Source organism: Gekko japonicus, unplaced genomic scaffold, assembly GCF_001447785.1.
Source record: "Gekko japonicus isolate JY-2015 unplaced genomic scaffold, Gekko_japonicus_V1.1 scaffold1881, whole genome shotgun sequence".
Taxonomy (NCBI): Eukaryota; Metazoa; Chordata; class Lepidosauria; order Squamata; family Gekkonidae; genus Gekko; species Gekko japonicus.
The window spans coordinates 195254-206237 of record NW_015173728.1 but is presented as its reverse complement, the minus strand read 5'-3'; the positions used below and the strand labels follow the sequence as shown (position 1 = coordinate 206237).

The 10984-nt window shown below is 47.0% G+C and overlaps 1 non-coding gene across 1 annotated transcript; it reads right to left on the bottom strand.

The window, feature by feature from the left end:
• Positions 1-5190: 5190 nt before the first annotated feature.
• On the bottom strand, positions 5191-5262 carry TRNAL-CAA. The gene has a single exon. It is a non-coding gene; the product is annotated as a tRNA-Leu (tRNA).
• Positions 5263-10984: the final 5722 nt, after the last annotated feature.

Genomic DNA, 10984 nt, shown 5'->3' with positions numbered 1-10984 from the left:
TCCCATCCAAATGCTAACTGGGGCTGACCCTGCTTCCCTCCTGAGATCTGATGGGACTGGCTGAGCTGGAGTCCTCCATTTTCAGGGCATTTGCAGAATAACCTCTACAGCAGTGGTGGCGAACCTATGGGAAGGGTGCCAGATGCCAGTGGTGGCACTCAGAGCCCTCTCAGTGGGCACGCGTGCCATCGCCCCAGCCAGACCATCATTAAAGTGCCGAATTCTCTGCCAAATAATTTTAAGTAAATGAAAGCATTTTGGATTGCTTTCCTTACTTTGTTTGGATCATCTTAAGTTAATGTATGAGTTGTTTTTTCTAACGTAAAACCTCAGTGTTAAATTGCCGTGTTGGCACTTTGCGATCAATAAGTGGGTTTTGGGTTGCAGTTTGGGCACTCAGTCTCTAAAAGGTTCTCCATCACTGCTCTACAGAATCCATCACAATCAAAACTGGGCGGCAGATACCAGCATTCACTTTCTGTCAGAGTGGATTAGAAAAGCGGCTTCGTGCACCTCTGGGAGGCAATTCTATGGGTTGGAGTGAGGGGCACCACCAACAAAGGTGTTACTTTCACTGAGGTCAAACTAGCCTCCTAGAAGGAGGGAACGCCCGGGAACAATTGTTGGGCTGACTGAAGTTGGCGTAAGAGCGTGAGGAGAGCCATGCTGGCTCCGACTAAAGGCCCCTCAAGTCCAGAATTCTGTTCCCACGGTGGATGACCAGCTGCGTTATGGAAGCCCACCAACGGGATAAGAGCAGCAGCATCTTCCCACCTGCATGCCTGATTCTCCCCTTCTTTTATCCTCACTCACAACAGCCCTGTGAGGTGGGTAAAGTTCCAGAAGAGTTGGTTTTTATACCCCAATTTTCTCTACCCTCAGGAATCTCAAAGTGGCTTACAATCCCCGTCTTCTCCTCACAACACGCACCTTGTGAGGTAAGTGGGGCTGAGAGAATTCTGAGAGAATCATAGGAGAAGAAGAGTTGGTTTTTATACCCCTCTTTTGTCTACTACTTAGGTCCCTGCCATATGGCAGAAAAAAACATGGGCAAGTGCAGCTATTCAGAGCCCCACCAAAAGAAACACGCGGCAGTGGGATCACATAGATCCCCTGAGCTGCCGCGCCATTGCTCCCCGACACGATCAGATGCCGGGGAGGAAGCTACCGACCAGAGACCCGAGACAGCCGGCTGCGCATGTGTGCACATGCGCAGTTCGGCCAGGAGCCTTGGATGCGCCGGCAGAAGGACGCACCGGCGATCCTACGGCCGCGCTTGATGCGGCCTTTCTGGTAAGTCCACCTCTGTAGGTGGTTTCTTTTAAGTATGGATTTTCGGCCTGAAGGGCCGGATCGGGGATGGGTGCGCAACGCTTCCCAGATGTTGTGGTGGGATCGCGCCCGTTTGCTGTGCCCCCGATCTGTCCCTCTTCCGGCCCTAAACCTCTCGTGTGACCGGGGCCTTACTATCACCTTCCCTTCCTCTCCCTACAACAGGCACCTTGTGAGGTAGGTGGAGCTGAGAGAGTTCTGAGAGAACCATGACTGGCCCAAGCCTTCACTGGGAGGAGGAGTGGGGAATCAAACACGATTCTCCACTCTTAACCGCTATACTATGCTGGCTCTCACCATGCTGAGTCTGGTGTGAATGTGTGGTTTGTGTGTCTGCATGGAGAGTTACAACCCTTCAAATATGAGGGGCTCACGTCATGAAGAGCTTTAGAGGTCAAAAACCAGCACCTGGAACTCAGTCTGTTTGGCTATTCTCAAGTATAAGAAGAGAAGAGATTGGATTTATACCCCGCCCTTCACTCGGAGTCTCAAAGTGGCGTACAAACTCCTTTCCCTCCCCCTCCCTACAACAGACACCCTGTGTGGTAGGTGGGGCTGAGAGAGCTCTTTCGAGGACTGCTCTCGAGAGAACAGCTCTGACAGAACTATGTCTTGCCCAAGGTCATCCAGCAGCTGCAAGTGGAGGAGTGGGGAATCAAACTCGGTTCTCCCAGATTAGAGTCCGTACACTTAACCACTACACCAAACTGGCTCTCTGCACTGCAGGGAAAGCTATGCCGCTGGAGCCATACATTCTGGCTGTGGGGACTGGTAAACCTCCTTCTCCCATAATATTAAACCTCATGGGCATACAATGAATTTGATGGGCAGTAGACTGAAGGCAGACAAAAGGAAGCGCTTCAAAGAGCAATTCTCTGCCATGGGAATCTCCGCTGTGGGATGTGGCGATCGGCCATCAGTTTCTTTCGCTTTGAAACTCATGAAGAGCAGAATCCTCAACATCTATTAATAGTGCCTTTAAGCAGCTTGTGGTCAGCTCATTACCTGCATCCATCTGCATCCTTTTTTTGAAAGAAGCCAGATTTGGACACAGGCGGTGATCACAGACAGACTGCCATGACCTCCAGATGGGGCTGCCTTTGAAGACTGTTCAGAGACTTCTGTTAATGCAGAATGCTGCCTTGCAAGTGTTAAGCATTTCATTTCGCCATCGAGAATTTAGAAAAGATTTAAGACCTTTGATCAGTGAGCCTATGTTGACTTGATAAACTTTACAGATGTTATATTCCTCCCTGTCTCCCTTCCCCACTGCAAATCTGTTCTTTGACCTCTGAACTCTTTGCACCATTATCCAGCCAAGGGTTGGTGCCATTTTATCGCCCACAGTATATGGTTTGTTTTCCTTTTCCCCCTGTTAGGAATGTGGATGTTCTCTAAACAGAGGGAAGAGTGAATTATGTTTGTGAACAGAATGAATGAACTCATTTCAAAATAGCAGACTCTGACTTTCTTTTTCTTATCTATATAAAAAAGGAAACTCTCTGTATTTTCAGAGTACCAGCTTGGTAGGGAGAATTGAGATTTCTCACTTGAGCTTGCATCAAGAATGATCATTCTTAATAAAATTGTATTATTAAGAATTATCATTAGCTCGGAAGAGGGATCTCAGTTCTCCCCTAACAGTTAACTGCAACATCCCCTAACAGTTAATTGCAAAAACTCCACTAAGTTAACTGTAACATCTGCCTGTGAATGTATCTTGCCAGGTTTGAAAGAGCTTTGCTGGCTACTGATTCTGCTGCTGACAACAGTTCTAAGTGCCAAAGGTGATGATTTTTAAAAGCTACCTGAGTATCTGAAGAACCGCTTTCTCCCGTAAGGACCTGCTAGAGGACTACGCTGCTTTAGAAAGGCCTTGAGGAGATGTAGGTTCCTGAAAGGGCAGGGCCTTCTCTGTGGTGGGTCTCCTTTGCTGTCATTTGCCTGGCATCTTCACGGCTACATTTTGAGCACCAGTTGAAAATATTTCTGTTCACCCAGGCATTTAATATGTGTGTTTAACTGTCGGTTATTTCTAATCAGCTGTGGCTCAAGTGCAAATGATTTATCATCGCGTCCATTCATCCGTTAATTTTTAAAAGCTTTTGCTGTTTCTGCTTTTATTGACTTCAGCATAGCTGACTTTCATGTTAGCTGTTTTGAAAAGCCGTATCACATTGGGTAATTCTATGATCGCAAGGCAGAATAGAAACGGATTTAAATAAATAAGAGCTGTCACTGGAAACATCTTTCTCTTAAACAATATTTAGGGGGAAACACATCTTGAGAGTCAGTGTGGCATAGTGGTTAGAGTATAGGACTATGATCTGGGAGACCTGCGTTCAAATCCACACGCCGCCATGAAGCTTAGGGCTTTTCCACTTCCTCATTTCTCTCACTTGTATGCTCCTGCTGCTTCAGGTTTTTTTTCTGTTCCACATGTTTATTCCTCCCTCTAGTGGTCGATTCGATATTACACCAGGTAATGTCCGGTATATCTCCCTGCAGGTTTAAACTGCAGTTTTTTAAAATGCCAGACATAAAACGATGTAATATTGTATCGACCAATACAGGGAGAATAGCACATGTGGAACAGACTCCCTCCAAAGCAACAGGAACACACAAGCGAGGAAAATGAGAATTTGGAAAAAGCCCTTACTTACTTCTGCCAGTTGGGGTGAGAGTAAACGGCTTCGCAGGGTTGTTGTGAGGAAAAAAATGGGGAAGTGAGAACTATGTAAGCTGTCTTGAGCTTCTCGGAGGAAAGGGAGCATAATAGTCTGAACGACCACAACCGGTGTGGTTCCTTAGCAACTGTGACCAACCGCATCTTCATTCTTAAGGATGATGAGATGGATCAGTATTATTGGGCTTTTACTTGTTTTGGCCTCATCAACACAATCCCTTGTCCTGCTGAGGCTGGTTTCTGCAAGTGATCTTGCGCATTAGCTCTTGGAAGTTGTTTCCTTTTTATCTTTATTTTATGCAGCTGAATTTCTCCCGTGAACTCCCGAGACATCGGCTGGCCCTAGTAGACAGGTGCGCCTCCTCTTCCTGACTCGCAGGGGCGTGCATCGTGGTGTCCTTGTCCTTCAAAGCCGCCTGGTGACAGCCAATCAAATCCGACGCTAAGACGGGAGGTCATTGCCAAGGTCAAAGCGGCACACCTGTGGTCTTGCATTAGTAGTTTTGATTGACAGGCTTGTGCTCCCCGGCTTAGTCTGCCCTTCCGCGTCTGAGCGCCTGTCTCACACATCTGTCGCTGAAAGCTGAGATTGGAAAGATATTTTTTTCTAATAAAAAAGAGGGTTCATTCGTACCCTGGAGCCGATAAATATTTGCTCCTGGCGTTCGTGCCAAAGTCCTCTGAGATGATGTTGAAAATGCCTTTTCAAGGTGTGCCGCTGTGCGTCTTTTCCCTTTCTCCCCACACACTGAGAGAGAGAGAGAGAAAAAAGATTTTGGGTCGAGCTTTTTGCGGCAGGGGAAGGGTTCTTGGGCTGTGAAAAAGAGCTGTGTGTAGTGGCAGAGATCGGCAGGATCCAACCCTTTGCCTTTTCGGAAGCGAGAATGAGTCTGTGAGAATTTGTCTCCCTCCCCCAAATTTAGCAGACAGAAGAGCCAGTTGCAGTCCTGGAGACATCAGAAGAACCCTGTCCATTCAGACCAAAGACTCATTTAGTCCAGCGTCCCGGTTCCCTGCGGAAGGTAGCCAGATGTCTTCAAAAGACCCACAAAGCTGCAGCACACTGAGTCAAGCCATTGGTCTATATCAGTGTTGCTGACTCTGACTGGCAGCTGCTCTTCAGGTTCTCGGGTGGAAGTTTTTCACGTCACCTACTACTCAGTCCTTTTGATTGGAGACACCGGGAATTGAACCTGGGACCTTCTGCATTTGAAGCAGAAGCTCTACCACTAAGCCACTACCCCTCCAGAAAAGGTACTAGGGACGGAAGCGTGGACTTTCTGCATACAAAATATGTGCCATTCCACTAAGCCATTGCTCTTCTCTCATGTGGGAAACCTGCTTGGCCTTCATGGGAAGTGGGAGGCCAGACAAAACAGATTTTTGGTGTGACCCAGCAGTACCTGCATTCTTGGGACTGCGATTAGTTGTTCTGCCTGTCCTATTAAAAAAAAAAAATCCCTAGCCATGTTATGCTTTCTCAGAGGCAAAGAACAGTAGTCTGAAGTGGTGGTCTGGATTACTGTCATCTCCTTCTGTGTAATGTGTGGATCAGCTCAAGGAGAGGGGAAAATCTTAGGATGCACTAACAGAAGCACGGTGTCCAGATGACGGGAGGTGGTAGTTCCACTCTGTTCTGCTATGGCCAGGCCTCACCTGGAGTCCTGTGTCCAGTTTTGGGCACTACATTTTAGGAAGGATGTTGACAAGCTCGAGCTTGTCCAGAAGGATGGTGAGAGGGTTGGAGTCCAAGTCTTACGAGGAAAGGCTGAAAGAGTTGGGTCTGTTTAGCCTGGGAAAGAGAAGGCTTAGAGGGGACATGATTGCAGTCTTCAAGTATTTGAAGGATTGTCGTGTAGAAGATGGAGCGGATCTATTCTCTCTTGCTTCGGATTGCAAGACTAGATCTAATGGGTGGAAATTACAAGGGAGTCTGATACCGGCTAAATATCAGGAGAAACTTCCTAACTGCAAGAGTGGTTGAGCCGTGGAACAGTCTGCCTCGGGAGGTGGTGGATGCTCCTTCGCTGGATGTTTTCAAGCAAAGGCTGGATGGCCATCTTTCGGGTATGTTGTAGGGCTCTCTTTTGGCTACGCACCTGCAGAGTGCAGGGGGTTGGACTAGATGACCTGCAAGGTCCCTTCCAACTCTTAAAATTCTATGATTCCATGAAATGGGCAGATTTAAAGTAGGGGTTAAGCCCCAACTCCCCTCTCCTTGGCTCCTCCGCTTCCCCCTCCATCCTGATGTGTTCTCCTCAGGCCTCGGAGTATCCGCATGTGTCCCGGTTAGCAGGCACAACAGGCACCTGAGCAGAGAGAGAGTGCCAGGGCAGTCCAGAAAGCGAAGTCAAAGCCAGTCCAAGGGTCAGTAATTTGTTAGCTGCAGACAGGTCCGAGAAGCAGAATCCAAAGGCGGTCCAGGTAGCCCAGTCCAAGGTCAGTCTGTAAATCACAGGGAGCAAGGCAGGAGTTGTGGTCGCTCATCTGAAAATCAAAGGGTGCAAGGCACGACAGGAGTTGTGGTCACTAGATTCACAGACATGTGACTCATTGCCTCCACGGCTGGAAAGGCATGCCAGCTTGGTTTAAGTAAGCCTCTCACAAGGAGCTGAGTTATGCAAAGCAAGGTCCCGCAATCACTCAGGACTGCTGTCAGTCAAACACCTACGATGAGCCATGAGACACGCACTGCACCTTCTCTGTGTAAGTTGCTGGTGAGTTTGTTCCTGGTGTTGGTCTGCTACTGAGAGGGAATTGGGAGTCATCCTGCTCCAGCTGTTCTACATCATCCCCTCCTGTAGTCTGCCTGGAGTAGTCAGGGTCAGCTGTCAGTGCTGACTCCTGGAGCTCCTGACTTTCCTCAGCTGTTTCTTGGGAGTCTTCCTCTAGGCTGAGTTCTGACTGGTCAAGCTGACCCATGACAGCATGTCAAGGGGATGGGGTTTACTTCACCCACGGCTGCCTCCTCTGTCCCCTTCAGCTCCAGTCTCCGAGGTAACAGAGCCAGTTTGGTGTACTGGTTAAGTACGCAGACTCTAATCTGGGAGGACTGGGTTTGATTCCCCACTCCTCCACTTGCACCTGGCTGGATGACCTTGGGCAAGCCATAGTTCTGATAAGAGCTGTTCTTGAAAAAGAGCAGTTTCCGTCAGAGCTCTCTCAGCCCCACCGACCTCACAGGGTGTCTGTTGTGGGGAGGGGGAGGGAAAGGAGTTTGTAAGCCGCTCTGAGACTCCCTTGGGTAGTGAAGGGAGGGGTATAAATCCAATCTCCTCCTCCTCCTCCTCCTCTTCCTCTTCCTCCTCCTCTTCATCTACTGCTGCTATTTCTGCTACCTGGCCATCCATGGAGATCCCCTTCTTGTCCCCCCCCCACTCCTGATGGGCCCTGCATCCCGTTCTTTCTCTCTTCGCTCCTCCGGCTATTCCCTCTGGCTCGGCTATTGGCTGGGCCCCGCCAGAGCCCGCCCTCTTTCCTGACCATCCGCACCCATCCTGACTGGCCACTGCCAGAGAGGGTGGTCAGTTTGAGACAAATATTCCCTGTCTCGTGGGCGTTTTCTTGCTCCCTGGCTTCCGTTGGCATCGGTGTCTTCTGCAGGCTGCTTCTCTGGGCATCTCCCTGCCCTTGCAGTTGGGCTGCTGGCTCCTTCCTCTTACCTCCTCCCCCAACCTCCCATGCTCTGTGCAGGGGTGCGGCATCTGCTTCAGCCTTTCCACGAGGGACATTGTCCCTGTTGCCAGCAAGGGTTGGGGGGCTCACTGGGAAGGGCCTATGGGTCAGGAGGATGGGTGTGGCTTTGATGCATCTGGACAGCAGGGTTTTTGAAATTAGTTCTTCTGGAGTCAGAAAAAATAAAGATGTGGTTATATGTTCAGGGGAAGAAGTGTTGATGCATAAATTCCGTGCAAGGTTTGAGTGAAAAGCTACTCTTTGCTCAGTGACCCGAAAGTCAGTGGGTTGCAGCTTCCAAAATAAAAACAACTTTTGCGGATTCCCCCCCAAAAAAACAAACAAACAAAAAACAAGACAAGGCAACAGAAAGGGGTCCAGAGGTACTGAGTTGCAAAAGCTTAAAATCTCTCCGTTGCCTTGACCACGACCGAAAAGGAATTCTGACAGATCTTGTCATGAGGGAAATAACCCTGGTAGCTGTTTGGGAATCAGTAAGACTCCAGGAAGAATTTAGTGAGAAACATGAGCCCTTGAACATGCACAGATTCAGCTCCCTTGAATGGATCTCCTTACAGGAGTGTGTCCCAAAATTTCTGAACAGAAAACATACACAACAATAATTGTTTCAGGTTGTTTCTGCGATTTTCAGAATGATAAACACACATCTGGGATTCATAGACATAATCGAAAGCACCCCACCCATCAATGTTTATTCATGTTCCGGTGCTTCCCAGCATCATTATCATCAGCAGGTGTCTTGTTTTTCTTTGATTCTCCTGTTTTCCCGGGTAATAGCATTTCTTCCTTTCAGCTGGATCCTAGCAACGGATCAGGACAGCACTCCCAGCCAATCATATAGGATACAAGCTCCAGAGAAGGAATGTGAGGCAGTCCCTCGTGAGGACAGAGCCAAATTCTGTAAAATTCCTTAAATAGCAATAGTAATTAAGGTACCCCTACAGTGGATGCATAGTGTGAAGATGTGTGTCTTGTCTTGTGCAATCATACACACAAACATATGCTCAATTTTTTTGGAAAATAGCTGAAATTCTTTCAAAGATTGCAGATATTGACAGGTGGGGAGACGTTTTCTGCAAAGCCTTACTTGTTTTGTGAAAAGAGATAACAGACCACAACGAGGAAGGATGGCAAATGTAGAGGGTTTTTTTTGTGTGGAAAGGTAATTTTTTTTAAATTGCCAGACAGTAAGATTATGTAAAGAAACCAGATGCAGCCAGGGGTTTTAAAAAATGCTGTCAGCCAGTGTGGTCCTGGGGGCTGCTGCTGTTTCCCTCCATAGGAAATAGTGGAAGTGCGCTGGGGGGGGCACCTACTTTGGGGGGGGGTCAGTAAAACTGAATCCCTCTGTCCATTCTGCTTGCAATTTAGGATGTCTTTAGATAAGAGGGAGGACTGTGTTCTGTGCAAATTCGGTGCCATTATCTTTACAAACAGCTGCCCCCATTGAAACTAACAGTTCTAAGTTGACTCTGTTATGAAAGCCAGCGAGTTTTTGCGGCAGCAACGTGGACCAACGGGGGGAAGATGACGAGGAGAACGATAAGGGAAGTGATGATGAAGCACTTACTGGAGAGGACTCAGACTCGGAACGGGGTGGTGGTGGCGGCCCCCAAGCAAGGATATCGTTTGAGGGAAAGAAGAAACAAAAAATGAGATGCTAACTTTTTCTGAAGTTTGCTTTATTTTCATTTACTACCCTGCTTCCCCGAAAATAAGACCTACCCAAAAAACAAGCCCTAGCAGGATTTCTATGCATTTGTGGTATAAGCCCTAGTCTTCTTGAGAAAAAATAAATATAAGACAGTGTCTTATTTCCGGGGAAACATGGTAATACATAATCATTTATCTGTATTGTTCTTTGATAAGTCAGAATATTTGGACATGAAACATTTAAGAAGTGTTAATGATCACCTTTAATGTAACCAATTATCTCTTATTTTAATTTAAGCATTATATGACCACCACCTCTTGGGGTTTTAGTAGTTATCTTTACTTTCTCCCATAGTTTATAGTGTTCCCTTCCCTATTTTCTTGTAGTTTTTGGAAAATAAGAAAAATAATTAAAAAAGAAAGAAACTAACAGTCCTGCCATTCTAGGACACCCCCCTCCCCAAGGAAACATAGGTTTGAATCCCACACTGGTACTCTCCGAAAATCAGGAATAATTACGGTGTCCTCCCTGAATCCCAGATTTGAAACGATAATGAAATTTTTCTTGGCGCATACTTCTGCTCATTTTCCTTGGTTCAGAAGTGTTCTCCTGGAATTGCCTCACAATACAACTTTTATCTCGTCTTTCAGAGCCAGCCTCCCATGTGTTAAATAGTCGTGCAGGCAGAAAGATACTGGAAGTGGGGAAAACGAGTTCGATGTGTCATTCCTAGAAAGCGCAGAGATGTGGGGGTAGAACATTCTGTGAACATCCTTAGGGGGAAAAAGAGGTTTTCTTTTTTGGGGGGTGAATAGTGGAGTTGGGATTCACAGGCAAATAACTGGGTTAATTTGATTATTTGATTTTCATTCACTCTGATACACAGAGCAGTTGGGGATTTTTATGGCTTGTGCTTTTTGCCAAAGTAATAAATTGCCTACTGGAGCTATATATATTTTTTATACAAGCTGCATTCCTGGTATCTTTTCATGGGATTAGAGCATCTGACCTTGTTAGGAACCTTAAAAAATCCCAGCTTCCACTGTATGCTACAGGCAGGGATGAGGGGATATATAGATAAATACTGTCAGTAAGCTCTGCACTTGTATCCTCCCACACTAATATCTGACTGCATCCCCATGACAAATACATCCCCCACCCCGTGGCTGGGTTCATGCATCTCTGACAGTGTCGCCAGATGCCAATTTGAAATGGTAATGCAACAAACAAACTCTCTGAACCGAATCATGCTTTTCGATTTTTGTAAAAAAATATATTTAAAAATCTGCAGAAACGTTGGATTTCATATCGCATAGCGGAGAAAAAGAACAAGTGACAAAATCAATGCATTTATTTCTCTCTGGCAAATTTAGGCAGCTGCTAAAAAGTTGGTCAGATAAAATGCTTGATTAAAAGTCTGGGTAAAATGATCTAATTTGACTTGGTGCCTAAGAGAAAGCAAAGTCAGTACAAGGCGAGCCTCAAGGAGGAGGGTGTTCCAGAGGAGAGGTACCACCACCGAAAAGGCCCTGTCCCTAGTTGCTGCCCACCTCACCTCTGAAGACGGGGACACAGAGAGCAGGGCATGAGAGGCAGATCATAACTGGTGGGCTGAA